This window comes from Rhinoderma darwinii, unplaced genomic scaffold, assembly GCF_050947455.1.
Source record: "Rhinoderma darwinii isolate aRhiDar2 unplaced genomic scaffold, aRhiDar2.hap1 Scaffold_595, whole genome shotgun sequence".
Lineage (NCBI taxonomy): Eukaryota > Metazoa > Chordata > Amphibia > Anura > Rhinodermatidae > Rhinoderma > Rhinoderma darwinii.
Genome location: NW_027464149.1, coordinates 97,191 through 120,029, shown reverse-complemented (window position 1 = coordinate 120,029; position 22,839 = coordinate 97,191). Strand labels below are relative to the sequence as shown.

General features: G+C 47.7%; 16 non-coding genes across 16 annotated transcripts; all 16 read left to right on the top strand.

Moving 5' to 3' along the window:
* Window positions 1-264: 264 nt before the first annotated feature.
* On the top strand, window positions 265-455 carry LOC142725335 (U2 spliceosomal RNA). Its single transcript, XR_012876436.1, has one exon. It is a non-coding gene; the product is annotated as a U2 spliceosomal RNA (small nuclear RNA).
* Window positions 456-1,755: 1,300 nt separating this feature from the next.
* LOC142725334 (U2 spliceosomal RNA) lies at window positions 1,756-1,946 on the top strand. The gene has a single exon (XR_012876435.1). It is a non-coding gene; the product is annotated as a U2 spliceosomal RNA (small nuclear RNA).
* Window positions 1,947-3,238: 1,292 nt separating this feature from the next.
* LOC142725333 (U2 spliceosomal RNA) lies at window positions 3,239-3,429 on the top strand. Its single transcript, XR_012876434.1, has one exon. It is a non-coding gene; the product is annotated as a U2 spliceosomal RNA (small nuclear RNA).
* Window positions 3,430-4,721: 1,292 nt separating this feature from the next.
* LOC142725331 (U2 spliceosomal RNA) lies at window positions 4,722-4,912 on the top strand. Its single transcript, XR_012876432.1, has one exon. It is a non-coding gene; the product is annotated as a U2 spliceosomal RNA (small nuclear RNA).
* Window positions 4,913-6,208: 1,296 nt separating this feature from the next.
* On the top strand, window positions 6,209-6,399 carry LOC142725330 (U2 spliceosomal RNA). Its single transcript, XR_012876431.1, has one exon. It is a non-coding gene; the product is annotated as a U2 spliceosomal RNA (small nuclear RNA).
* Window positions 6,400-7,683: 1,284 nt separating this feature from the next.
* LOC142725329 (U2 spliceosomal RNA) lies at window positions 7,684-7,874 on the top strand. The gene has a single exon (XR_012876430.1). It is a non-coding gene; the product is annotated as a U2 spliceosomal RNA (small nuclear RNA).
* Window positions 7,875-9,178: 1,304 nt separating this feature from the next.
* On the top strand, window positions 9,179-9,369 carry LOC142725327 (U2 spliceosomal RNA). Its single transcript, XR_012876429.1, has one exon. It is a non-coding gene; the product is annotated as a U2 spliceosomal RNA (small nuclear RNA).
* Window positions 9,370-10,677: 1,308 nt separating this feature from the next.
* Window positions 10,678-10,868, top strand: LOC142725326 (U2 spliceosomal RNA). The gene has a single exon (XR_012876428.1). It is a non-coding gene; the product is annotated as a U2 spliceosomal RNA (small nuclear RNA).
* A 1,272-nt stretch (window positions 10,869-12,140) lies between these two features.
* LOC142725325 (U2 spliceosomal RNA) lies at window positions 12,141-12,331 on the top strand. Its single transcript, XR_012876427.1, has one exon. It is a non-coding gene; the product is annotated as a U2 spliceosomal RNA (small nuclear RNA).
* Window positions 12,332-13,623: 1,292 nt separating this feature from the next.
* On the top strand, window positions 13,624-13,814 carry LOC142725324 (U2 spliceosomal RNA). Its single transcript, XR_012876426.1, has one exon. It is a non-coding gene; the product is annotated as a U2 spliceosomal RNA (small nuclear RNA).
* A 1,284-nt stretch (window positions 13,815-15,098) lies between these two features.
* Window positions 15,099-15,289, top strand: LOC142725323 (U2 spliceosomal RNA). The gene has a single exon (XR_012876425.1). It is a non-coding gene; the product is annotated as a U2 spliceosomal RNA (small nuclear RNA).
* Window positions 15,290-16,569: 1,280 nt separating this feature from the next.
* LOC142725322 (U2 spliceosomal RNA) lies at window positions 16,570-16,760 on the top strand. The gene has a single exon (XR_012876424.1). It is a non-coding gene; the product is annotated as a U2 spliceosomal RNA (small nuclear RNA).
* Window positions 16,761-18,044: 1,284 nt separating this feature from the next.
* LOC142725321 (U2 spliceosomal RNA) lies at window positions 18,045-18,235 on the top strand. Its single transcript, XR_012876423.1, has one exon. It is a non-coding gene; the product is annotated as a U2 spliceosomal RNA (small nuclear RNA).
* Window positions 18,236-19,507: 1,272 nt separating this feature from the next.
* Window positions 19,508-19,698, top strand: LOC142725319 (U2 spliceosomal RNA). Its single transcript, XR_012876421.1, has one exon. It is a non-coding gene; the product is annotated as a U2 spliceosomal RNA (small nuclear RNA).
* Window positions 19,699-20,974: 1,276 nt separating this feature from the next.
* On the top strand, window positions 20,975-21,165 carry LOC142725318 (U2 spliceosomal RNA). The gene has a single exon (XR_012876420.1). It is a non-coding gene; the product is annotated as a U2 spliceosomal RNA (small nuclear RNA).
* A 1,284-nt stretch (window positions 21,166-22,449) lies between these two features.
* LOC142725316 (U2 spliceosomal RNA) lies at window positions 22,450-22,640 on the top strand. The gene has a single exon (XR_012876419.1). It is a non-coding gene; the product is annotated as a U2 spliceosomal RNA (small nuclear RNA).
* Window positions 22,641-22,839: the final 199 nt, after the last annotated feature.

Sequence of the window (22,839 nt, the reverse complement as noted above, 5' to 3'; positions counted from 1 at the left end):
TTTATCTGCATGGCAGCAGGGCATTTGGGCGTTGCCAGGAAGGCGTTTTTATGTAGATTCCTCCTCTTTCAGCACTGCATTGTGGTGCAAGCAAAAGAAGCAAATCCTGTCTGGCTTCCTCTCCGGCCTTTATTCACCTCCCGTGTAGCTGTGAGTGTGTGAGCCTGCAGGGCCCCATGGAATTGCCTAGAAGTAGGCTGAATCGCTGCAAGGGCTGAACAGCAGTATCGGGCAGGCTCGGGCAACGCGCGGCCCGTTCGGGTTATCGCTTCTCGGCCTTTTGGCTAAGATCAAGTGTAGTATCTGTTCTTATCAGTTTAATATCTGATACGTCCCCTATCTGGGGACCATATATTAAATGGATTTTTAGAACAGGGAGATGGAAATAGAGCTTGCTCTGTCCACTCCACGCATTGACCTGGTATTGCAGTATTTCCAGGACCGGTGCACCCTTTCCTTATGTGTTGACTAAAAGCAGATTCCAAAAGTGTTTTTTGTCTTTGCTATTGTTTCTGTCTTTCTGAAGGGATCTCCCCTTTTAATCCCATTATTTCAACACCTGTTGGACAATGCATGAGTGATAATGAGCTCATTGATTAAATGCAATTAATGAATAGATTGCCACCTCTTGTTGTGTGTCGTCTGTGTTTCTGTGTTTCCGGCATTTCACATTGGAACACCTCATTCACCTTCCTTGTCTTCTCTCCGCCCTCCCTTTTAGGTAAGTTAAAGAGCTGCACCTGAGCCAGCCACTGATTGATTGATTGATTGATTGATTGATTGATTGATTGATTGATTGATTGATTGATTGATTGATGCAGCACAACAGTCAAATAGTGGAGTGGAGTAGGGGAACAGCAAACAGCCAATAAAGCAGCCCGCCCGCTCGCCTGCCCGCCACAATGGACCTACCTGTGTACACTAGATGGATGTGATGGAATGTACTGTCGTCCCTACATTTCAAGAAGAAGTAAGAATTGCAGTTGCAACAAAGCCTTGCTTGCCTACAAAGAGAGCAGCAATTTGGATTTGTTACTATGTTACCTAGAAGAATAACAAACTGTGCAAGGATGGAGGTTGTAGGAGCAAGGAGAAGTTGTCTGTAAAGTTGGTGGATGCCTATTTTCCATTTTGCAGTCCCTTGTCTCCCTCTTGTGGCCTCCTGGAGGCAACTAGCTGTGCAAAAAAAAGACAGCCTGGCGGCCGGCTGTTGCAGTGTTGCCCTCTCAGGCAACACTGAGTGACTGACTGAGCCTCACCGTCTTATATAAAGTTCAGACGGAACTTTGCACGTGTCATAGTGGAGCCCTCAGGATTCCAGAGCCAGCTTTCTGACATCATAATGGGGCCTCAGAGATAAAAGCCTGGGCCCAGGCAGTGTTGGTCAGTGCTGCTCAGCAGGCAGCACTGGACTGGACTGGATTACAGCTGATACAAGGTGTGAAGGAACAAGGGGTGGCTGTGGGCATGCACTTGCTGCCGCTGCCAGTGTTTATCTGCATGGCAGCAGGGCATTTGGGCGTTGCCAGGAAGGCGTTTTTATGTAGATCCCTCCTCTTTCAGCACTGCATTGTGGTGCAAGCAAAAGAAGCAAATCCTGTCTGGCTTCCTCTCCGGCCTTTATTCACCTCCCGTGTAGCTGTGAGTGTGTGAGCCTGCAGGGCCCCATGGAATTGCCTAGAAGTAGGCTGAATCGCTGCAAGGGCTGAACAGCAGTATCGGGCAGGCTCGGGCAACGCGCGGCCCGTTCGGGTTATCGCTTCTCGGCCTTTTGGCTAAGATCAAGTGTAGTATCTGTTCTTATCAGTTTAATATCTGATACGTCCCCTATCTGGGGACCATATATTAAATGGATTTTTAGAACAGGGAGATGGAAATAGAGCTTGCTCTGTCCACTCCACGCATTGACCTGGTATTGCAGTATTTCCAGGACCGGTGCACCCTTTCCTTATGTGTTGACTAAAAGCAGATTCCAAAAGTGTTTTTTGTCTTTGCTATTGTTTCTGTCTTTCTGAAGGGATCTCCCCTTTTAATCCCATTATTTCAACACCTGTTGGACAATGCATGAGTGATAATGAGCTCATTGATTAAATGCAATTAATGAATAGATTGCCACCTCTTGTTGTGTGTCGTCTGTGTTTCTGTGTTTCCGGCATTTCACATTGGAACACCTCATTCACCTTCCTTGTCTTCTCTCCGCCCTCCCTTTTAGGTAAGTTAAAGAGCTGCACCTGAGCCAGCCACTGATTGATTGATTGATTGATTGATTGATTGATTGATTGATTGATTGATTGATTGATGCAGCACAACAGTCAAATAGTGGAGTGGAGTAGGGGAACAGCAAACAGCCAATAAAGCAGCCCGCCCGCTCGCCTGCCCGCCACAATGGACCTACCTGTGTACACTAGATGGATGTGATGGAATGTACTGTCGTCCCTACATTTCAAGAAGAAGTAAGAATTGCAGTTGCAACAAAGCCTTGCTTGCCTACAAAGAGAGCAGCAATTTGGATTTGTTACTATGTTACCTAGAAGAATAACAAACTGTGCAAGGATGGAGGTTGTAGGAGCAAGGAGAAGTTGTCTGTAAAGTTGGTGGATGCCTATTTTCCATTTTGCAGTCCCTTGTCTCCCTCTTGTGGCCTCCTGGAGGCAACTAGCTGTGCAAAAAAAAGACAGCCTGGCGGCCGGCTGTTGCAGTGTTGCCCTCTCAGGCAACACTGAGTGACTGACTGAGCCTCACCGTCTTATATAAAGTTCAGACGGAACTTTGCACGTGTCATAGTGGAGCCCTCAGGATTCCAGAGCCAGCTTTCTGACATCATAATGGGGCCTCAGAGATAAAAGCCTGGGCCCAGGCAGTGTTGGTCAGTGCTGCTCAGCAGGCAGCACTGGACTGGACTGGATTACAGCTGATACAAGGTGTGAAGGAACAAGGGGTGGCTGTGGGCATGCACTTGCTGCCGCTGCCAGTGTTTATCTGCATGGCAGCAGGGCATTTGGGCGTTGCCAGGAAGGCGTTTTTATGTAGATTCCTCCTCTTTCAGCACTGCATTGTGGTGCAAGCAAAAGAAGCAAATCCTGTCTGGCTTCCTCTCTGGCCTTTATTCACCTCCCGTGTAGCTGTGAGTGTGTGAGCCTGCAGGGCCCCATGGAATTGCCTAGAAGTAGGCTGAATCGCTGCAAGGGCTGAACAGCAGTATCGGGCAGGCTCGGGCAACGCGCGGCCCGTTCGGGTTATCGCTTCTCGGCCTTTTGGCTAAGATCAAGTGTAGTATCTGTTCTTATCAGTTTAATATCTGATACGTCCCCTATCTGGGGACCATATATTAAATGGATTTTTAGAACAGGGAGATGGAAATAGAGCTTGCTCTGTCCACTCCACGCATTGACCTGGTATTGCAGTATTTCCAGGACCGGTGCACCCTTTCCTTATGTGTTGACTAAAAGCAGATTCCAAAAGTGTTTTTTGTCTTTGCTATTGTTTCTGTCTTTCTGAAGGGATCTCCCCTTTTAATCCCATTATTTCAACACCTGTTGGACAATGCATGAGTGATAATGAGCTCATTGATTAAATGCAATTAATGAATAGATTGCCACCTCTTGTTGTGTGTCGTCTGTGTTTCTGTGTTTCCGGCATTTCACATTGGAACACCTCATTCACCTTCCTTGTCTTCTCTCCGCCCTCCCTTTTAGGTAAGTTAAAGAGCTGCACCTGAGCCAGCCACTGATTGATTGATTGATTGATTGATTGATTGATTGATTGATTGATTGATTGATTGATGCAGCACAACAGTCAAATAGTGGAGTGGAGTAGGGGAACAGCAAACAGCCAATAAAGCAGCCCGCCCGCTCGCCTGCCCGCCACAATGGACCTACCTGTGTACACTAGATGGATGTGATGGAATGTACTGTCGTCCCTACATTTCAAGAAGAAGTAAGAATTGCAGTTGCAACAAAGCCTTGCTTGCCTACAAAGAGAGCAGCAATTTGGATTTGTTACTATGTTACCTAGAAGAATAACAAACTGTGCAAGGATGGAGGTTGTAGGAGCAAGGAGAAGTTGTCTGTAAAGTTGGTGGATGCCTATTTTCCATTTTGCAGTCCCTTGTCTCCCTCTTGTGGCCTCCTGGAGGCAACTAGCTGTGCAAAAAAAAGACAGCCTGGCGGCCGGCTGTTGCAGTGTTGCCCTCTCAGGCAACACTGAGTGACTGACTGAGCCTCACCGTCTTATATAAAGTTCAGACGGAACTTTGCACGTGTCATAGTGGAGCCCTCAGGATTCCAGAGCCAGCTTTCTGACATCATAATGGGGCCTCAGAGATAAAAGCCTGGGCCCAGGCAGTGTTGGTCAGTGCTGCTCAGCAGGCAGCACTGGACTGGACTGGATTACAGCTGATACAAGGTGTGAAGGAACAAGGGGTGGCTGTGGGCATGCACTTGCTGCCGCTGCCAGTGTTTATCTGCATGGCAGCAGGGCATTTGGGCGTTGCCAGGAAGGCGTTTTTATGTAGATTCCTCCTCTTTCAGCACTGCATTGTGGTGCAAGCAAAAGAAGCAAATCCTGTCTGGCTTCCTCTCCGGCCTTTATTCACCTCCCGTGTAGCTGTGAGTGTGTGAGCCTGCAGGGCCCCATGGAATTGCCTAGAAGTAGGCTGAATCGCTGCAAGGGCTGAACAGCAGTATCGGGCAGGCTCGGGCAACGCGCGGCCCGTTCGGGTTATCGCTTCTCGGCCTTTTGGCTAAGATCAAGTGTAGTATCTGTTCTTATCAGTTTAATATCTGATACGTCCCCTATCTGGGGACCATATATTAAATGGATTTTTAGAACAGGGAGATGGAAATAGAGCTTGCTCTGTCCACTCCACGCATTGACCTGGTATTGCAGTATTTCCAGGACCGGTGCACCCTTTCCTTATGTGTTGACTAAAAGCAGATTCCAAAAGTGTTTTTTGTCTTTGCTATTGTTTCTGTCTTTCTGAAGGGATCTCCCCTTTTAATCCCATTATTTCAACACCTGTTGGACAATGCATGAGTGATAATGAGCTCATTGATTAAATGCAATTAATGAATAGATTGCCACCTCTTGTTGTGTGTCGTCTGTGTTTCTGTGTTTCCGGCATTTCACATTGGAACACCTCATTCACCTTCCTTGTCTTCTCTCCGCCCTCCCTTTTAGGTAAGTTAAAGAGCTGCACCTGAGCCAGCCACTGATTGATTGATTGATTGATTGATTGATTGATTGATTGATTGATTGATTGATTGATTGATGCAGCACAACAGTCAAATAGTGGAGTGGAGTAGGGGAACAGCAAACAGCCAATAAAGCAGCCCGCCCGCTCGCCTGCCCGCCACAATGGACCTACCTGTGTACACTAGATGGATGTGATGGAATGTACTGTCGTCCCTACATTTCAAGAAGAAGTAAGAATTGCAGTTGCAACAAAGCCTTGCTTGCCTACAAAGAGAGCAGCAATTTGGATTTGTTACTATGTTACCTAGAAGAATAACAAACTGTGCAAGGATGGAGGTTGTAGGAGCAAGGAGAAGTTGTCTGTAAAGTTGGTGGATGCCTATTTTCCATTTTGCAGTCCCTTGTCTCCCTCTTGTGGCCTCCTGGAGGCAACTAGCTGTGCAAAAAAAAGACAGCCTGGCGGCCGGCTGTTGCAGTGTTGCCCTCTCAGGCAACACTGAGTGACTGACTGAGCCTCACCGTCTTATATAAAGTTCAGACGGAACTTTGCACGTGTCATAGTGGAGCCCTCAGGATTCCAGAGCCAGCTTTCTGACATCATAATGGGGCCTCAGAGATAAAAGCCTGGGCCCAGGCAGTGTTGGTCAGTGCTGCTCAGCAGGCAGCACTGGACTGGACTGGATTACAGCTGATACAAGGTGTGAAGGAACAAGGGGTGGCTGTGGGCATGCACTTGCTGCCGCTGCCAGTGTTTATCTGCATGGCAGCAGGGCATTTGGGCGTTGCCAGGAAGGCGTTTTTATGTAGATTCCTCCTCTTTCAGCACTGCATTGTGGTGCAAGCAAAAGAAGCAAATCCTGTCTGGCTTCCTCTCCGGCCTTTATTCACCTCCCGTGTAGCTGTGAGTGTGTGAGCCTGCAGGGCCCCATGGAATTGCCTAGAAGTAGGCTGAATCGCTGCAAGGGCTGAACAGCAGTATCGGGCAGGCTCGGGCAACGCGCGGCCCGTTCGGGTTATCGCTTCTCGGCCTTTTGGCTAAGATCAAGTGTAGTATCTGTTCTTATCAGTTTAATATCTGATACGTCCCCTATCTGGGGACCATATATTAAATGGATTTTTAGAACAGGGAGATGGAAATAGAGCTTGCTCTGTCCACTCCACGCATTGACCTGGTATTGCAGTATTTCCAGGACCGGTGCACCCTTTCCTTATGTGTTGACTAAAAGCAGATTCCAAAAGTGTTTTTTGTCTTTGCTATTGTTTCTGTCTTTCTGAAGGGATCTCCCCTTTTAATCCCATTATTTCAACACCTGTTGGACAATGCATGAGTGATAATGAGCTCATTGATTAAATGCAATTAATGAATAGATTGCCACCTCTTGTTGTGTGTCGTCTGTGTTTCTGTGTTTCCGGCATTTCACATTGGAACACCTCATTCACCTTCCTTGTCTTCTCTCCGCCCTCCCTTTTAGGTAAGTTAAAGAGCTGCACCTGAGCCAGCCACTGATTGATTGATTGATTGATTGATTGATTGATTGATTGATTGATTGATGCAGCACAACAGTCAAATAGTGGAGTGGAGTAGGGGAACAGCAAACAGCCAATAAAGCAGCCCGCCCGCTCGCCTGCCCGCCACAATGGACCTACCTGTGTACACTAGATGGATGTGATGGAATGTACTGTCGTCCCTACATTTCAAGAAGAAGTAAGAATTGCAGTTGCAACAAAGCCTTGCTTGCCTACAAAGAGAGCAGCAATTTGGATTTGTTACTATGTTACCTAGAAGAATAACAAACTGTGCAAGGATGGAGGTTGTAGGAGCAAGGAGAAGTTGTCTGTAAAGTTGGTGGATGCCTATTTTCCATTTTGCAGTCCCTTGTCTCCCTCTTGTGGCCTCCTGGAGGCAACTAGCTGTGCAAAAAAAAGACAGCCTGGCGGCCGGCTGTTGCAGTGTTGCTCTCTCAGGCAACACTGAGTGACTGACTGAGCCTCACCGTCTTATATAAAGTTCAGACGGAACTTTGCACGTGTCATAGTGGAGCCCTCAGGATTCCAGAGCCAGCTTTCTGACATCATAATGGGGCCTCAGAGATAAAAGCCTGGGCCCAGGCAGTGTTGGTCAGTGCTGCTCAGCAGGCAGCACTGGACTGGACTGGATTACAGCTGATACAAGGTGTGAAGGAACAAGGGGTGGCTGTGGGCATGCACTTGCTGCCGCTGCCAGTGTTTATCTGCATGGCAGCAGGGCATTTGGGCGTTGCCAGGAAGGCGTTTTTATGTAGATTCCTCCTCTTTCAGCACTGCATTGTGGTGCAAGCAAAAGAAGCAAATCCTGTCTGGCTTCCTCTCCGGCCTTTATTCACCTCCCGTGTAGCTGTGAGTGTGTGAGCCTGCAGGGCCCCATGGAATTGCCTAGAAGTAGGCTGAATCGCTGCAAGGGCTGAACAGCAGTATCGGGCAGGCTCGGGCAACGCGCGGCCCGTTCGGGTTATCGCTTCTCGGCCTTTTGGCTAAGATCAAGTGTAGTATCTGTTCTTATCAGTTTAATATCTGATACGTCCCCTATCTGGGGACCATATATTAAATGGATTTTTAGAACAGGGAGATGGAAATAGAGCTTGCTCTGTCCACTCCACGCATTGACCTGGTATTGCAGTATTTCCAGGACCGGTGCACCCTTTCCTTATGTGTTGACTAAAAGCAGATTCCAAAAGTGTTTTTTGTCTTTGCTATTGTTTCTGTCTTTCTGAAGGGATCTCCCCTTTTAATCCCATTATTTCAACACCTGTTGGACAATGCATGAGTGATAATGAGCTCATTGATTAAATGCAATTAATGAATAGATTGCCACCTCTTGTTGTGTGTCGTCTGTGTTTCTGTGTTTCCGGCATTTCACATTGGAACACCTCATTCACCTTCCTTGTCTTCTCTCCGCCCTCCCTTTTAGGTAAGTTAAAGAGCTGCACCTGAGCCAGCCACTGATTGATTGATTGATTGATTGATTGATTGATTGATTGATTGATTGATTGATTGATTGATTGATTGATGCAGCACAACAGTCAAATAGTGGAGTGGAGTAGGGGAACAGCAAACAGCCAATAAAGCAGCCCGCCCGCTCGCCTGCCCGCCACAATGGACCTACCTGTGTACACTAGATGGATGTGATGGAATGTACTGTCGTCCCTACATTTCAAGAAGAAGTAAGAATTGCAGTTGCAACAAAGCCTTGCTTGCCTACAAAGAGAGCAGCAATTTGGATTTGTTACTATGTTACCTAGAAGAATAACAAACTGTGCAAGGATGGAGGTTGTAGGAGCAAGGAGAAGTTGTCTGTAAAGTTGGTGGATGCCTATTTTCCATTTTGCAGTCCCTTGTCTCCCTCTTGTGGCCTCCTGGAGGCAACTAGCTGTGCAAAAAAAAGACAGCCTGGCGGCCGGCTGTTGCAGTGTTGCCCTCTCAGGCAACACTGAGTGACTGACTGAGCCTCACCGTCTTATATAAAGTTCAGACGGAACTTTGCACGTGTCATAGTGGAGCCCTCAGGATTCCAGAGCCAGCTTTCTGACATCATAATGGGGCCTCAGAGATAAAAGCCTGGGCCCAGGCAGTGTTGGTCAGTGCTGCTCAGCAGGCAGCACTGGACTGGACTGGATTACAGCTGATACAAGGTGTGAAGGAACAAGGGGTGGCTGTGGGCATGCACTTGCTGCCGCTGCCAGTGTTTATCTGCATGGCAGCAGGGCATTTGGGCGTTGCCAGGAAGGCGTTTTTATGTAGATTCCTCCTCTTTCAGCACTGCATTGTGGTGCAAGCAAAAGAAGCAAATCCTGTCTGGCTTCCTCTCCGGCCTTTATTCACCTCCCGTGTAGCTGTGAGTGTGTGAGCCTGCAGGGCCCCATGGAATTGCCTAGAAGTAGGCTGAATCGCTGCAAGGGCTGAACAGCAGTATCGGGCAGGCTCGGGCAACGCGCGGCCCGTTCGGGTTATCGCTTCTCGGCCTTTTGGCTAAGATCAAGTGTAGTATCTGTTCTTATCAGTTTAATATCTGATACGTCCCCTATCTGGGGACCATATATTAAATGGATTTTTAGAACAGGGAGATGGAAATAGAGCTTGCTCTGTCCACTCCACGCATTGACCTGGTATTGCAGTATTTCCAGGACCGGTGCACCCTTTCCTTATGTGTTGACTAAAAGCAGATTCCAAAAGTGTTTTTTGTCTTTGCTATTGTTTCTGTCTTTCTGAAGGGATCTCCCCTTTTAATCCCATTATTTCAACACCTGTTGGACAATGCATGAGTGATAATGAGCTCATTGATTAAATGCAATTAATGAATAGATTGCCACCTCTTGTTGTGTGTCGTCTGTGTTTCTGTGTTTCCGGCATTTCACATTGGAACACCTCATTCACCTTCCTTGTCTTCTCTCCGCCCTCCCTTTTAGGTAAGTTAAAGAGCTGCACCTGAGCCAGCCACTGATTGATTGATTGATTGATTGATTGATTGATTGATTGATTGATTGATTGATTGATTGATTGATTGATTGATGCAGCACAACAGTCAAATAGTGGAGTGGAGTAGGGGAACAGCAAACAGCCAATAAAGCAGCCCGCCCGCTCGCCTGCCCGCCACAATGGACCTACCTGTGTACACTAGATGGATGTGATGGAATGTACTGTCGTCCCTACATTTCAAGAAGAAGTAAGAATTGCAGTTGCAACAAAGCCTTGCTTGCCTACAAAGAGAGCAGCAATTTGGATTTGTTACTATGTTACCTAGAAGAATAACAAACTGTGCAAGGATGGAGGTTGTAGGAGCAAGGAGAAGTTGTCTGTAAAGTTGGTGGATGCCTATTTTCCATTTTGCAGTCCCTTGTCTCCCTCTTGTGGCCTCCTGGAGGCAACTAGCTGTGCAAAAAAAAGACAGCCTGGCGGCCGGCTGTTGCAGTGTTGCCCTCTCAGGCAACACTGAGTGACTGACTGAGCCTCACCGTCTTATATAAAGTTCAGACGGAACTTTGCACGTGTCATAGTGGAGCCCTCAGGATTCCAGAGCCAGCTTTCTGACATCATAATGGGGCCTCAGAGATAAAAGCCTGGGCCCAGGCAGTGTTGGTCAGTGCTGCTCAGCAGGCAGCACTGGACTGGACTGGATTACAGCTGATACAAGGTGTGAAGGAACAAGGGGTGGCTGTGGGCATGCACTTGCTGCCGCTGCCAGTGTTTATCTGCATGGCAGCAGGGCATTTGGGCGTTGCCAGGAAGGCGTTTTTATGTAGATTCCTCCTCTTTCAGCACTGCATTGTGGTGCAAGCAAAAGAAGCAAATCCTGTCTGGCTTCCTCTCCGGCCTTTATTCACCTCCCGTGTAGCTGTGAGTGTGTGAGCCTGCAGGGCCCCATGGAATTGCCTAGAAGTAGGCTGAATCGCTGCAAGGGCTGAACAGCAGTATCGGGCAGGCTCGGGCAACGCGCGGCCCGTTCGGGTTATCGCTTCTCGGCCTTTTGGCTAAGATCAAGTGTAGTATCTGTTCTTATCAGTTTAATATCTGATACGTCCCCTATCTGGGGACCATATATTAAATGGATTTTTAGAACAGGGAGATGGAAATAGAGCTTGCTCTGTCCACTCCACGCATTGACCTGGTATTGCAGTATTTCCAGGACCGGTGCACCCTTTCCTTATGTGTTGACTAAAAGCAGATTCCAAAAGTGTTTTTTGTCTTTGCTATTGTTTCTGTCTTTCTGAAGGGATCTCCCCTTTTAATCCCATTATTTCAACACCTGTTGGACAATGCATGAGTGATAATGAGCTCATTGATTAAATGCAATTAATGAATAGATTGCCACCTCTTGTTGTGTGTCGTCTGTGTTTCTGTGTTTCCGGCATTTCACATTGGAACACCTCATTCACCTTCCTTGTCTTCTCTCCGCCCTCCCTTTTAGGTAAGTTAAAGAGCTGCACCTGAGCCAGCCACTGATTGATTGATTGATTGATTGATTGATTGATTGATGCAGCACAACAGTCAAATAGTGGAGTGGAGTAGGGGAACAGCAAACAGCCAATAAAGCAGCCCGCCCGCTCGCCTGCCCGCCACAATGGACCTACCTGTGTACACTAGATGGATGTGATGGAATGTACTGTCGTCCCTACATTTCAAGAAGAAGTAAGAATTGCAGTTGCAACAAAGCCTTGCTTGCCTACAAAGAGAGCAGCAATTTGGATTTGTTACTATGTTACCTAGAAGAATAACAAACTGTGCAAGGATGGAGGTTGTAGGAGCAAGGAGAAGTTGTCTGTAAAGTTGGTGGATGCCTATTTTCCATTTTGCAGTCCCTTGTCTCCCTCTTGTGGCCTCCTGGAGGCAACTAGCTGTGCAAAAAAAAGACAGCCTGGCGGCCGGCTGTTGCAGTGTTGCCCTCTCAGGCAACACTGAGTGACTGACTGAGCCTCACCGTCTTATATAAAGTTCAGACGGAACTTTGCACGTGTCATAGTGGAGCCCTCAGGATTCCAGAGCCAGCTTTCTGACATCATAATGGGGCCTCAGAGATAAAAGCCTGGGCCCAGGCAGTGTTGGTCAGTGCTGCTCAGCAGGCAGCACTGGACTGGACTGGATTACAGCTGATACAAGGTGTGAAGGAACAAGGGGTGGCTGTGGGCATGCACTTGCTGCCGCTGCCAGTGTTTATCTGCATGGCAGCAGGGCATTTGGGCGTTGCCAGGAAGGCGTTTTTATGTAGATTCCTCCTCTTTCAGCACTGCATTGTGGTGCAAGCAAAAGAAGCAAATCCTGTCTGGCTTCCTCTCCGGCCTTTATTCACCTCCCGTGTAGCTGTGAGTGTGTGAGCCTGCAGGGCCCCATGGAATTGCCTAGAAGTAGGCTGAATCGCTGCAAGGGCTGAACAGCAGTATCGGGCAGGCTCGGGCAACGCGCGGCCCGTTCGGGTTATCGCTTCTCGGCCTTTTGGCTAAGATCAAGTGTAGTATCTGTTCTTATCAGTTTAATATCTGATACGTCCCCTATCTGGGGACCATATATTAAATGGATTTTTAGAACAGGGAGATGGAAATAGAGCTTGCTCTGTCCACTCCACGCATTGACCTGGTATTGCAGTATTTCCAGGACCGGTGCACCCTTTCCTTATGTGTTGACTAAAAGCAGATTCCAAAAGTGTTTTTTGTCTTTGCTATTGTTTCTGTCTTTCTGAAGGGATCTCCCCTTTTAATCCCATTATTTCAACACCTGTTGGACAATGCATGAGTGATAATGAGCTCATTGATTAAATGCAATTAAAGAATAGATTGCCACCTCTTGTTGTGTGTCGTCTGTGTTTCTGTGTTTCCGGCATTTCACATTGGAACACCTCATTCACCTTCCTTGTCTTCTCTCCGCCCTCCCTTTTAGGTAAGTTAAAGAGCTGCACCTGAGCCAGCCACTGATTGATTGATTGATTGATTGATTGATTGATTGATTGATTGATTGATTGATTGATGCAGCACAACAGTCAAATAGTGGAGTGGAGTAGGGGAACAGCAAACAGCCAATAAAGCAGCCCGCCCGCTCGCCTGCCCGCCACAATGGACCTACCTGTGTACACTAGATGGATGTGATGGAATGTACTGTCGTCCCTACATTTCAAGAAGAAGTAAGAATTGCAGTTGCAACAAAGCCTTGCTTGCCTACAAAGAGAGCAGCAATTTGGATTTGTTACTATGTTACCTAGAAGAATAACAAACTGTGCAAGGATGGAGGTTGTAGGAGCAAGGAGAAGTTGTCTGTAAAGTTGGTGGATGCCTATTTTCCATTTTGCAGTCCCTTGTCTCCCTCTTGTGGCCTCCTGGAGGCAACTAGCTGTGCAAAAAAAAGACAGCCTGGCGGCCGGCTGTTGCAGTGTTGCCCTCTCAGGCAACACTGAGTGACTGACTGAGCCTCACCGTCTTATATAAAGTTCAGACGGAACTTTGCACGTGTCATAGTGGAGCCCTCAGGATTCCAGAGCCAGCTTTCTGACATCATAATGGGGCCTCAGAGATAAAAGCCTGGGCCCAGGCAGTGTTGGTCAGTGCTGCTCAGCAGGCAGCACTGGACTGGACTGGATTACAGCTGATACAAGGTGTGAAGGAACAAGGGGTGGCTGTGGGCATGCACTTGCTGCCGCTGCCAGTGTTTATCTGCATGGCAGCAGGGCATTTTGGCGTTGCCAGGAAGGCGTTTTTATGTAGATTCCTCCTCTTTCAGCACTGCATTGTGGTGCAAGCAAAAGAAGCAAATCCTGTCTGGCTTCCTCTCCGGCCTTTATTCACCTCCCGTGTAGCTGTGAGTGTGTGAGCCTGCAGGGCCCCATGGAATTGCCTAGAAGTAGGCTGAATCGCTGCAAGGGCTGAACAGCAGTATCGGGCAGGCTCGGGCAACACGCGGCCCGTTCGGGTTATCGCTTCTCGGCCTTTTGGCTAAGATCAAGTGTAGTATCTGTTCTTATCAGTTTAATATCTGATACGTCCCCTATCTGGGGACCATATATTAAATGGATTTTTAGAACAGGGAGATGGAAATAGAGCTTGCTCTGTCCACTCCACGCATTGACCTGGTATTGCAGTATTTCCAGGACCGGTGCACCCTTTCCTTATGTGTTGACTAAAAGCAGATTCCAAAAGTGTTTTTTGTCTTTGCTATTGTTTCTGTCTTTCTGAAGGGATCTCCCCTTTTAATCCCATTATTTCAACACCTGTTGGACAATGCATGAGTGATAATGAGCTCATTGATTAAATGCAATTAATGAATAGATTGCCACCTCTTGTTGTGTGTCGTCTGTGTTTCTGTGTTTCCGGCATTTCACATTGGAACACCTCATTCACCTTCCTTGTCTTCTCTCCGCCCTCCCTTTTAGGTAAGTTAAAGAGCTGCACCTGAGCCAGCCACTGATTGATTGATTGATTGATTGATTGATTGATTGATTGATTGATTGATGCAGCACAACAGTCAAATAGTGGAGTGGAGTAGGGGAACAGCAAACAGCCAATAAAGCAGCCCGCCCGCTCGCCTGCCCGCCACAATGGACCTACCTGTGTACACTAGATGGATGTGATGGAATGTACTGTCGTCCCTACATTTCAAGAAGAAGTAAGAATTGCAGTTGCAACAAAGCCTTGCTTGCCTACAAAGAGAGCAGCAATTTGGATTTGTTACTATGTTACCTAGAAGAATAACAAACTGTGCAAGGATGGAGGTTGTAGGAGCAAGGAGAAGTTGTCTGTAAAGTTGGTGGATGCCTATTTTCCATTTTGCAGTCCCTTGTCTCCCTCTTGTGGCCTCCTGGAGGCAACTAGCTGTGCAAAAAAAAGACAGCCTGGCGGCCGGCTGTTGCAGTGTTGCCCTCTCAGGCAACACTGAGTGACTGACTGAGCCTCACCGTCTTATATAAAGTTCAGACGGAACTTTGCACGTGTCATAGTGGAGCCCTCAGGATTCCAGAGCCAGCTTTCTGACATCATAATGGGGCCTCAGAGATAAAAGCCTGGGCCCAGGCAGTGTTGGTCAGTGCTGCTCAGCAGGCAGCACTGGACTGGACTGGATTACAGCTGATACAAGGTGTGAAGGAACAAGGGGTGGCTGTGGGCATGCACTTGCTGCCGCTGCCAGTGTTTATCTGCATGGCAGCAGGGCATTTGGGCGTTGCCAGGAAGGCGTTTTTATGTAGATTCCTCCTCTTTCAGCACTGCATTGTGGTGCAAGCAAAAGAAGCAAATCCTGTCTGGCTTCCTCTCCGGCCTTTATTCACCTCCCGTGTAGCTGTGAGTGTGTGAGCCTGCAGGGCCCCATGGAATTGCCTAGAAGTAGGCTGAATCGCTGCAAGGGCTGAACAGCAGTATCGGGCAGGCTCGGGCAACGCGCGGCCCGTTCGGGTTATCGCTTCTCGGCCTTTTGGCTAAGATCAAGTGTAGTATCTGTTCTTATCAGTTTAATATCTGATACGTCCCCTATCTGGGGACCATATATTAAATGGATTTTTAGAACAGGGAGATGGAAATAGAGCTTGCTCTGTCCACTCCACGCATTGACCTGGTATTGCAGTATTTCCAGGACCGGTGCACCCTTTCCTTATGTGTTGACTAAAAGCAGATTCCAAAAGTGTTTTTTGTCTTTGCTATTGTTTCTGTCTTTCTGAAGGGATCTCCCCTTTTAATCCCATTATTTCAACACCTGTTGGACAATGCATGAGTGATAATGAGCTCATTGATTAAATGCAATTAATGAATAGATTGCCACCTCTTGTTGTGTGTCGTCTGTGTTTCTGTGTTTCCGGCATTTCACATTGGAACACCTCATTCACCTTCCTTGTCTTCTCTCCGCCCTCCCTTTTAGGTAAGTTAAAGAGCTGCACCTGAGCCAGCCACTGATTGATTGATTGATTGATTGATTGATTGATTGATTGATTGATGCAGCACAACAGTCAAATAGTGGAGTGGAGTAGGGGAACAGCAAACAGCCAATAAAGCAGCCCGCCCGCTCGCCTGCCCGCCACAATGGACCTACCTGTGTACACTAGATGGATGTGATGGAATGTACTGTCGTCCCTACATTTCAAGAAGAAGTAAGAATTGCAGTTGCAACAAAGCCTTGCTTGCCTACAAAGAGAGCAGCAATTTGGATTTGTTACTATGTTACCTAGAAGAATAACAAACTGTGCAAGGATGGAGGTTGTAGGAGCAAGGAGAAGTTGTCTGTAAAGTTGGTGGATGCCTATTTTCCATTTTGCAGTCCCTTGTCTCCCTCTTGTGGCCTCCTGGAGGCAACTAGCTGTGCAAAAAAAAGACAGCCTGGCGGCCGGCTGTTGCAGTGTTGCCCTCTCAGGCAACACTGAGTGACTGACTGAGCCTCACCGTCTTATATAAAGTTCAGACGGAACTTTGCACGTGTCATAGTGGAGCCCTCAGGATTCCAGAGCCAGCTTTCTGACATCATAATGGGGCCTCAGAGATAAAAGCCTGGGCCCAGGCAGTGTTGGTCAGTGCTGCTCAGCAGGCAGCACTGGACTGGACTGGATTACAGCTGATACAAGGTGTGAAGGAACAAGGGGTGGCTGTGGGCATGCACTTGCTGCCGCTGCCAGTGTTTATCTGCATGGCAGCAGGGCATTTGGGCGTTGCCAGGAAGGCGTTTTTATGTAGATTCCTCCTCTTTCAGCACTGCATTGTGGTGCAAGCAAAAGAAGCAAATCCTGTCTGGCTTCCTCTCCGGCCTTTATTCACCTCCCGTGTAGCTGTGAGTGTGTGAGCCTGCAGGGCCCCATGGAATTGCCTAGAAGTAGGCTGAATCGCTGCAAGGGCTGAACAGCAGTATCGGGCAGGCTCGGGCAACGCGCGGCCCGTTCGGGTTATCGCTTCTCGGCCTTTTGGCTAAGATCAAGTGTAGTATCTGTTCTTATCAGTTTAATATCTGATACGTCCCCTATCTGGGGACCATATATTAAATGGATTTTTAGAACAGGGAGATGGAAATAGAGCTTGCTCTGTCCACTCCACGCATTGACCTGGTATTGCAGTATTTCCAGGACCGGTGCACCCTTTCCTTATGTGTTGACTAAAAGCAGATTCCAAAAGTGTTTTTTGTCTTTGCTATTGTTTCTGTCTTTCTGAAGGGATCTCCCCTTTTAATCCCATTATTTCAACACCTGTTGGACAATGCATGAGTGATAATGAGCTCATTGATTAAATGCAATTAATGAATAGATTGCCACCTCTTGTTGTGTGTCGTCTGTGTTTCTGTGTTTCCGGCATTTCACATTGGAACACCTCATTCACCTTCCTTGTCTTCTCTCCGCCCTCCCTTTTAGGTAAGTTAAAGAGCTGCACCTGAGCCAGCCACTGATTGATTGATTGATTGATTGATTGATTGATTGATTGATTGATTGATGCAGCACAACAGTCAAATAGTGGAGTGGAGTAGGGGAGCAGCAAACAGCCAATAAAGCAGCCCGCCCGCTCGCCTGCCCGCCACAATGGACCTACCTGTGTACACTAGATGGATGTGATGGAATGTACTGTCGTCCCTACATTTCAAGAAGAAGTAAGAATTGCAGTTGCAACAAAGCCTTGCTTGCCTACAAAGAGAGCAGCAATTTGGATTTGTTACTATGTTACCTAGAAGAATAACAAACTGTGCAAGGATGGAGGTTGTAGGAGCAAGGAGAAGTTGTCTGTAAAGTTGGTGGATGCCTATTTTCCATTTTCCAGTCCCTTGTCTCCCTCTTGTGGCCTCCTGGAGGCAACTAGCTGTGCAAAAAAAAGACAGCCTGGCGGCCGGCTGTTGCAGTGTTGCCCTCTCAGGCAACACTGAGTGACTGACTGAGCCTCACCGTCTTATATAAAGTTCAGACGGAACTTTGCACGTGTCATAGTGGAGCCCTCAGGATTCCAGAGCCAGCTTTCTGACATCATAATGGGGCCTCAGAGATAAAAGCCTGGGCCCAGGCAGTGTTGGTCAGTGCTGCTCAGCAGGCAGCACTGGACTGGACTGGATTACAGCTGATACAAGGTGTGAAGGAACAAGGGGTGGCTGTGGGCATGCACTTGCTGCCGCTGCCAGTGTTTATCTGCATGGCAGCAGGGCATTTGGGCGTTGCCAGGAAGGCGTTTTTATGTAGATTCCTCCTCTTTCAGCACTGCATTGTGGTGCAAGCAAAAGAAGCAAATCCTGTCTGGCTTCCTCTCCGGCCTTTATTCACCTCCCGTGTAGCTGTGAGTGTGTGAGCCTGCAGGGCCCCATGGAATTGCCTAGAAGTAGGCTGAATCGCTGCAAGGGCTGAACAGCAGTATCGGGCAGGCTCGGGCAACGCGCGGCCCGTTCGGGTTATCGCTTCTCGGCCTTTTGGCTAAGATCAAGTGTAGTATCTGTTCTTATCAGTTTAATATCTGATACGTCCCCTATCTGGGGACCATATATTAAATGGATTTTTAGAACAGGGAGATGGAAATAGAGCTTGCTCTGTCCACTCCACGCATTGACCTGGTATTGCAGTATTTCCAGGACCGGTGCACCCTTTCCTTATGTGTTGACTAAAAGCAGATTCCAAAAGTGTTTTTTGTCTTTGCTATTGTTTCTGTCTTTCTGAAGGGATCTCCCCTTTTAATCCCATTATTTCAACACCTGTTGGACAATGCATGAGTGATAATGAGCTCATTGATTAAATGCAATTAATGAATAGATTGCCACCTCTTGTTGTGTGTCGTCTGTGTTTCTGTGTTTCCGGCATTTCACATTGGAACACCTCATTCACCTTCCTTGTCTTCTCTCCGCCCTCCCTTTTAGGTAAGTTAAAGAGCTGCACCTGAGCCAGCCACTGATTGATTGATTGATTGATTGATTGATTGATTGATGCAGCACAACAGTCAAATAGTGGAGTGGAGTAGGGGAACAGCAAACAGCCAATAAAGCAGCCCGCCCGCTCGCCTGCCCGCCACAATGGACCTACCTGTGTACACTAGATGGATGTGATGGAATGTACTGTCGTCCCTACATTTCAAGAAGAAGTAAGAATTGCAGTTGCAACAAAGCCTTGCTTGCCTACAAAGAGAGCAGCAATTTGGATTTGTTACTATGTTACCTAGAAGAATAACAAACTGTGCAAGGATGGAGGTTGTAGGAGCAAGGAGAAGTTGTCTGTAAAGTTGGTGGATGCCTATTTTCCATTTTGCAGTCCCTTGTCTCCCTCTTGTGGCCTCCTGGAGGCAACTAGCTGTGCAAAAAAAAGACAGCCTGGCGGCCGGCTGTTGCAGTGTTGCCCTCTCAGGCAACACTGAGTGACTGACTGAGCCTCACCGTCTTATATAAAGTTCAGACGGAACTTTGCACGTGTCATAGTGGAGCCCTCAGGATTCCAGAGCCAGCTTTCTGACATCATAATGGGGCCTCAGAGATAAAAGCCTGGGCCCAGGCAGTGTTGGTCAGTGCTGCTCAGCAGGCAGCACTGGACTGGACTGGATTACAGCTGATACAAGGTGTGAAGGAACAAGGGGTGGCTGTGGGCATGCACTTGCTGCCGCTGCCAGTGTTTATCTGCATGGCAGCAGGGCATTTGGGCGTTGCCAGGAAGGCGTTTTTATGTAGATTCCTCCTCTTTCAGCACTGCATTGTGGTGCAAGCAAAAGAAGCAAATCCTGTCTGGCTTCCTCTCCGGCCTTTATTCACCTCCCGTGTAGCTGTGAGTGTGTGAGCCTGCAGGGCCCCATGGAATTGCCTAGAAGTAGGCTGAATCGCTGCAAGGGCTGAACAGCAGTATCGGGCAGGCTCGGGCAACGCGCGGCCCGTTCGGGTTATCGCTTCTCGGCCTTTTGGCTAAGATCAAGTGTAGTATCTGTTCTTATCAGTTTAATATCTGATACGTCCCCTATCTGGGGACCATATATTAAATGGATTTTTAGAACAGGGAGATGGAAATAGAGCTTGCTCTGTCCACTCCACGCATTGACCTGGTATTGCAGTATTTCCAGGACCGGTGCACCCTTTCCTTATGTGTTGACTAAAAGCAGATTCCAAAAGTGTTTTTTGTCTTTGCTATTGTTTCTGTCTTTCTGAAGGGATCTCCCCTTTTAATCCCATTATTTCAACACCTGTTGGACAATGCATGAGTGATAATGAGCTCATTGATTAAATGCAATTAATGAATAGATTGCCACCTCTTGTTGTGTGTCGTCTGTGTTTCTGTGTTTCCGGCATTTCACATTGGAACACCTCATTCACCTTCCTTGTCTTCTCTCCGCCCTCCCTTTTAGGTAAGTTAAAGAGCTGCACCTGAGCCAGCCACTGATTGATTGATTGATTGATTGATTGATTGATTGATTGATGCAGCACAACAGTCAAATAGTGGAGTGGAGTAGGGGAACAGCAAACAGCCAATAAAGCAGCCCGCCCGCTCGCCTGCCCGCCACAATGGACCTACCTGTGTACACTAGATGGATGTGATGGAATGTACTGTCGTCCCTACATTTCAAGAAGAAGTAAGAATTGCAGTTGCAACAAAGCCTTGCTTGCCTACAAAGAGAGCAGCAATTTGGATTTGTTACTATGTTACCTAGAAGAATAACAAACTGTGCAAGGATGGAGGTTGTAGGAGCAAGGAGAAGTTGTCTGTAAAGTTGGTGGATGCCTATTTTCCATTTTGCAGTCCCTTGTCTCCCTCTTGTGGCCTCCTGGAGGCAACTAGCTGTGCAAAAAAAAGACAGCCTGGCGGCCGGCTGTTGCAGTGTTGCCATCTCAGGCAACACTGAGTGACTGACTGAGCCTCACCGTCTTATATAAAGTTCAGACGGAACTTTGCACGTGTCATAGTGGAGCCCTCAGGATTCCAGAGCCAGCTTTCTGACATCATAATGGGGCCTCAGAGATAAAAGCCTGGGCCCAGGCAGTGTTGGTCAGTGCTGCTCAGCAGGCAGCACTGGACTGGACTGGATTACAGCTGATACAAGGTGTGAAGGAACAAGGGGTGGCTGTGGGCATGCACTTGCTGCCGCTGCCAGTGTTTATCTGCATGGCAGCAGGGCATTTGGGCGTTGCCAGGAAGGCGTTTTTATGTAGATTCCTCCTCTTTCAGCACTGCATTGTGGTGCAAGCAAAAGAAGCAAATCCTGTCTGGCTTCCTCTCCGGCCTTTATTCACCTCCCGTGTAGCTGTGAGTGTGTGAGCCTGCAGGGCCCCATGGAATTGCCTAGAAGTAGGCTGAATCGCTGCAAGGGCTGAACAGCAGTATCGGGCAGGCTCGGGCAACGCGCGGCCCGTTCGGGTTATCGCTTCTCGGCCTTTTGGCTAAGATCAAGTGTAGTATCTGTTCTTATCAGTTTAATATCTGATACGTCCCCTATCTGGGGACCATATATTAAATGGATTTTTAGAACAGGGAGATGGAAATAGAGCTTGCTCTGTCCACTCCACGCATTGACCTGGTATTGCAGTATTTCCAGGACCGGTGCACCCTTTCCTTATGTGTTGACTAAAAGCAGATTCCAAAAGTGTTTTTTGTCTTTGCTATTGTTTCTGTCTTTCTGAAGGGATCTCCCCTTTTAATCCCATTATTTCAACACCTGTTGGACAATGCATGAGTGATAATGAGCTCATTGATTAAATGCAATTAATGAATAGATTGCCACCTCTTGTTGTGTGTCGTCTGTGTTTCTGTGTTTCCGGCATTTCACATTGGAACACCTCATTCACCTTCCTTGTCTTCTCTCCGCCCTCCCTTTTAGGTAAGTTAAAGAGCTGCACCTGAGCCAGCCACTGATTGATTGATTGATTGATTGATTGATTGATTGATTGATTGATTGATGCAGCACAACAGTCAAATAGTGGAGTGGAGTAGGGGAACAGCAAACAGCCAATAAAGCAGCCCGCCCGCTCGCCTGCCCGCCACAATGGACCTACCTGTGTACACTAGATGGATGTGATGGAATGTACTGTCGTCCCTACATTTCAAGAAGAAGTAAGAATTGCAGTTGCAACAAAGCCTTGCTTGCCTACAAAGAGAGCAGCGATTTGGATTTGTTACTATGTTACCTAGAAGAATAACAAACTGTGCAAGGATGGAGGTTGTAGGAGCAAGGAGAAGTTGTCTGTAAAGTTGGTGGATGCCTATTTTCCATTTTGCAGTCCCTTGTCTCCCTCTTGTGGCCTCCTGGAGGCAACTAGCTGTGCAAAAAAAAGACAGCCTGGCGGCCGGCTGTTGCAGTGTTGCCCTCTCAGGCAACACTGAGTGACTGACTGAGCCTCACCGTCTTATATAAAGTTCAGACGGAACTTTGCACGTGTCATAGTGGAGCCCTCAGGATTCCAGAGCCAGCTTTCTGACATCATAATGGGGCCTCAGAGATAAAAGCCTGGGCCCAGGCAGTGTTGGTCAGTGCTGCTCAGCAGGCAGCACTGGACTGGACTGGATTACAGCTGATACAAGGTGTGAAGGAACAAGGGGTGGCTGTGGGCATGCACTTGCTGCCGCTGCCAGTGTTTATCTGCATGGCAGCAGGGCATTTGGGCGTTGCCAGGAAGGCGTTTTTATGTAGATTCCTCCTCTTTCAGCACTGCATTGTGGTGCAAGCAAAAGAAGCAAATCCTGTCTGGCTTCCTCTCCGGCCTTTATTCACCTCCCGTGTAGCTGTGAGTGTGTGAGCCTGCAGGGCCCCATGGAATTGCCTAGAAGTAGGCTGAATCGCTGCAAGGGCTGAACAGCAGTATCGGGCAGGCTCGGGCAACGCGCGGCCCGTTCGGGTTATCGCTTCTCGGCCTTTTGGCTAAGATCAAGTGTAGTATCTGTTCTTATCAGTTTAATATCTGATACGTCCCCTATCTGGGGACCATATATTAAATGGATTTTTAGAACAGGGAGATGGAAATAGAGCTTGCTCTGTCCACTCCACGCATTGACCTGGTATTGCAGTATTTCCAGGACCGGTGCACCCTTTCCTTATGTGTTGACTAAAAGCAGATTCCAAAAGTGTTTTTTGTCTTTGCTATTGTTTCTGTCTTTCTGAAGGGATCTCCCCTTTTTATCCCATTATTTCAACACCTGTTGGACAATGCATGAGTGATAATGAGCTCATTGATTAAATGCAATTAATGAATAGATTGCCACCTCTTGTTGTGTGTCGTCTGTGTTTCTGT